We start from the raw sequence: 5416 nt of genomic DNA, 5'->3' as shown, positions 1-5416 counted from the left end.
TGCGCTCCCGTCGCGCCCGCGGCTCCGGTCCCGGTGCGCTCCGAGGGAGGGCCGTCCTGGCGCGACAGACGCTCTGCCCGCCCACCCACTCACGGGACACAGGATGCTCGTGAAAACCTCTCATCCTGCAGGGTCGCGGCAGGACTGCCAGACACCTGGAGGTGCCCAGGACCTCCTCTGCTCAGATGCTGCAGCGGCGAGAGCCTGTTAAAGCTGACAAAGTTATACCTACTGGTGGTCTCGTCAAATCTGGGTGGTACTGTATCAATCACTGAGCCATGGGACTGGGCTGATGCTGGTGCATGTCCATCAGGGCAACACCCAAGGTGGGCATGCCTCTTTTCGAAGCACAGCTTGTAGTGGATATATGCTGAGGAACAGCATGATGCATTTGTTCCCAGGCTCCATCTGGTTTTCTTGAATTCTAAGCTGTTGTTTAGATGAAAAATTGTGTCTAAACAGAGAACACCTACTAATGTACATAATTGCATGTATGATCTGCTTCATGTGTTTGCACTTGAGTGGTGGTGTGTTTGTGGGGTAACTCAAACAGGAGGAAATCTTCCTATCATCTCTTTTTCTTCATCCCTCTAGGGATGAGATGGATACAACATGCCTGTATACATCTGTGGCAGAAAAACTGGTCCCAGCCACTCATGTACTCTCCTCTGCTTGATGAAGGCAACCCTCAGTCCCACTGAAATGTTGACACCAGGCAGGAAGACCAGTTATCAGGTGAGGCACTGCACCCAGACACTGTGGGCAACGGGGTTCCACAGGATGGCTGGGTAATGGTGTTTGAGGCATGGCAGACATCACATTTCTGCTCCATGCCTGTCCCCACTCCAAGCCTTATATACAGCTTGCTTCTGGTAGAGGAACTGGAGTTCACTTCAGCCAGCATCTGGCTCATTTCTTCCTATTTTGGAGTCAAACTTCCCCAAACCCAAAGGTCCCAGCTGCCTCCAAGACCTGGGGATGGGGGACAGCCCACTGCTCCACCTCTCAGTTCTGTTCCAAACGGAGAGGTGGAAGGTGACAAGCCCTTCTTATGCCATAGCTATCAGGTAGCCCACGGAGCACATCACCCCTGTGTGGTGAAAACACAGCGAAGAGTATTTTATAACAGTATAATGTATCCCCTCAGAGGCTGCATTTCCTAAGATATTGATATAGTAGTAATGTTATCTCAAATTCTCTCTCCAGGTTACTCACTGAAACGGTATATCCTTCCTTTCTCAGGAAAGGGGACTCATGAATAGCTCGAGACTTTTCTGTTACTAGATATTGTACAATTATATGTATTAAATGACTCATTAATCAAATAGCTCATTATTATGATATAGACAGTCTTTCAGTGCTCCACTTCTTGCTTTTATGCAAGCAGCCCAGGAATATACAATAGGCAGTGGCACTGGGGACAGTCAGATGTCGTTACCCACACAGCTGAGAAGTCTTCCGTATATAATTTAACTCAGTGTGAGGTATTTTGCTTCCTGGTCTGATTTCAGCTCACCAAATGGCAGTCATGTAGGAAATTTTCACTACTGTAATTTCTTTGTGTCAGTGTTGAGTGCTGGCAGAGAGCAAGGCTGGCTGAGGCTGGGATGAGGGTCTGCTTGAAGGAATCCTTTGCTTCTCCCAAGCTGCTCAAGTCCAGCAGTCATCTGCAGGAGACCATGCTGGTGGTGGCCTCAGCAACAGCAGCACTCCTGCATCAAGGAAGGTTGTACCGTGATACCAGCGTGAACCTCCAGATGATAACCAGGACCAAGAGCAAACATACCTTTAACCCTACGACTCTGTAATGACAGGCTGTATGAACAGCTGGGGAATTTACAACCCTTTGTGCTTCACAGTGCAAGCTGTGTACTCCACTGGAACCCTTTCAGCAGAAGGCAGGCCTGCACCTGGATGTCACCACAGCTTTGTCATGTGTATGTTAGGCAACTCCCAACAGCCATCTGCCAAAATCTGTGAGACAAAGAGTCTCCTCTGGTGCATGCACTGTGGATCTGCTCCAAATCAGTTTTGTCTTGTGTTCTTCAGTCACAAACCACACCAGTATTTTGTACTACAGGCTCCTGAATTTCTGGCTGGTATCTCTTTTTTTTTTTTTTTTTCTTCTTCAACAGTTAGCTGGATTTAGGTTGTGGGTTTGGTTTTTTACTTCTGTTTCTGCCAAAAGTTGTAGATTATGGCCAGCTTGAGCTGCAATTACTTAGGACAAAAAAGGATGATTCCTTGTTCCTCTTCCTTCAACTCCTCATGTCCCACTTCCATAAATTGATAAATGTAAATGTAAATGTAAAGAGATGTAAATGTAGCTCAAGTCATGAAATCAGCCAGGGCAAGAAGGATACAGGAGAAGATGGAAGAAGCTGATGGTTCTTTCATGATCTCTTCCTGGAGTGGTTTTGTTTCAGGATTAGATCTGTTAGCACTCCAGGTTCAGATGGCTGCCAGTGATAGTTAAGCATAAGGAAGCCACAGACCACTTTTGCATTGATTTCACAGCTTCAGCAATGGCATCCTCCCAAGCAGCTCTAGCTAGGATGATCCTGGCCCATGTATGACAGCGCTCTCTGCCATCAGCCCTGCAGGAAAGTGTTTTTCTGCAAGTCCAGCAAGCCTGAGCAGAGCATTGTGGACAGCTCAGCATAATTAACACAAGCTCTCTCCGTATATCCCAACTAGCTAGGAATTTGGGACTATCCTCTGCAGAAGATACCAATTCCTGTAGCCATTCTGAGGGGTCCTGTTTACTTCCCTGTGGATAGTAGACAGTTTGTGCTAGCCTTTGTCTTGAGAGGCAGAAGGCTGACAGTGGAATGTGTACTTGGAAGGCCGTAGACAGATGGAGAAGCTTCACTCTGCAGCTGGTGGCCCAGGGACTTTCACCCCTCTTGGTAACTGATGGCTGTGTTTTACACAACCTTTACTGAGGTGGGCTGCATGTCAGAAATAGCTGGGAGCTCCTCACTTGTTCCACATAAATTCAAGATATGAAATTACTTTTCATACTTTTCCTTCTTTTGTTTCACCTCTACATCAGTTTCTTTCTGAGGAACCAGGATGTCCAAAAATCAATTCAAACCTTCTGTTGTCATGAAATCATCTAAGAGTATGTCATATTACATTAAAATGAAATGTATAGCATCATATTTGTTTTCTGTTACTTAAACTTGAAGCAGGTCTCCAAAAAAATAAGGATCTCAGTCAGATTACCAAGTTATATAAGCTAATTGGTATAATTTCATATCAGTGGAAAAACGGGTCCTGTATTGCAATCCTGAGATGTCATGAAACACAGGATTCTGTTGTGGGCACGCTGGTAGACAAATAAAAACACAAAGGAAATTTGTGTTCCCTGACCTCTGAATTATGTTGATTCTCCCAGGACAACGATGACAGCTCTAGATTTTCTCTTTGATCTCCTTCTCTGTCTTAGTTGACTTCTAAACTAAATCTGAGCAGCGAAGCCTATTCAGATGTTTTTGTCTTTCTGTTCCCCTAGGACTGTGAGATATTTTCCCATTCCCATTGCACAGGGAATCCAGTCAAGAACACACCCTCGACAGCTGTCTAGCACCATGGTGAGGCGGGTCTTCTCCCACTGTGCTCCTGAACACCACACTTGAACTCGTTGGCCATCATCACCTGAGGAAATATACTTAAAGAGTGTTTGAATCTAGTGGCAGGGAGTGATATGGTTAAAGGCAAGCACAAATAATTCAGTAGAGAGGAGAGAAAGGGCATTTCCATTTTATAGTATGCCAGGGGGCAAATGGATCTGTGCAGATGTACTTGCATCTCAGACAACTCTATCATTGAGTAATGGAGATGCAAGAAAGGTGATGTTAAAGATAGTAGAAAACTGTGCTGGTATTCAGCATGAAATGCTTCACTCTTGAATTGTACACACGAGCAAACATTTGAAATAATGAAAAAAAAACACCTCTGAAATGTCAGTGTGCATGCCTCTGGTAAAGACTGTGACCTGCTTTTATTCTCTGATCAGCATTCACAGGCCTGCATCCAGCTCGAGTAATATGAAAGAGAATCCATGTGAATACTTTATGAATTTTGTATAAACTCCTTCCTTCCGCAGGGAGTGATGTAGATGTGAACTGTCACTGGCAGAATAAAAATTGCCTTGAAACAGAAGATCTGATGGCTGGAAAGGTGTTGCAAGCAGGACAAATGAGACCAAACTATTTCAGAGATCACAGTACCTGCATGCAGACCTAAACCCCATCTCTATAGTTTTTCTAGGCACCACAGGGTCATTTTCCCCCCCATTTTTTTCCCCGCCTGTGCTGCTCTGGGGTAAACAGAGGAGCAAAAGTCTCTGGACTCTCTTCACAAGCAGTTAGAAAACCGTCTCCTTCTGTTTCTCTTCCACATTTTAACTGAGATCCTTCTCAAAATGGCCAACTCCTGTACCTTCCCCCTGACAGCCATGTTAATAAATTCCACTCAGGATTCAGCCTTAGCCCGGGATCCCCAGATCTCTCTCATGATGCAGCTGCCAAATCACATCTTCACTTTCTGCTGGAGAATTTGATTTTTACCCTTTCAAAGTCTCTAAACTTCCTTAGTGATCTAATTTTTACCCACCATCACCACAGACTGAAACAGGGTTTTATTTATTTTTATATACTTTATCCTAATAGAAACTGGCAAAAACATGAAGGTCACTGAACATACAAGACTTAATATGGCAAATAAACAACAGGAGATACTGAAGCAGTTCTGCTGCTGCTCTATAGCTAACACAAGATACTTGGCTGCTAATGGCCAGATGAAAGATTCTCACCCTTTCCCTGTACTTCTTGCTTCCCTTTCTTCTGGCTGCAAGTCCTCGGGCACAAGCCAAAAAAGAGAATTAAAAAGTGAACTCCAAATCCACGATATATTGGAGCCAGATATTTTGTTCTACTGTGCTGAGACCTTTTTGACACTTGAGATACCTATCTCTAGACTTTTTGTCGTGCTCCCTTTAAGGACCTCTGTTCAAGTTCCATTAATACATGTATTCAGTATTTTTGAGACGCAAACACACAAAAGAAAGTTCAGAGAGAAAACTGCATCTGCACTGTTTGAAAAATTACCTTTATGTATGATTTCCTCCTAGCCTGTCCCATATGACACTAGCAGAGTATCACATGCCCCTGGGAACAAGCTCATTTAAAAAATATGGGTTAAGTATGTAGACTACTATTAATATTTAATGTATTGAGTATGTTATTAGATATTTATGAGGAATAAGCTAAAGTACATAATTATGCATACCATGAATATATCATGTAATTGCCATTTTTTGTTGCAACTACAGTTAATCAAGCTTGACAATACAAAGAAAATTTGGGGTATCTAGAGTTTTAACAATTATTAATTGAGCAAAACAGAGAAA

The sequence above is a fragment of the Corvus brachyrhynchos genome, unplaced genomic scaffold, assembly GCF_000691975.1.
Source record: "Corvus brachyrhynchos isolate BGI_N302 unplaced genomic scaffold, ASM69197v1 scaffold90, whole genome shotgun sequence".
NCBI lineage: Eukaryota > Metazoa > Chordata > Aves > Passeriformes > Corvidae > Corvus > Corvus brachyrhynchos.
Note: the sequence above shows the minus strand (reverse complement) of the source record.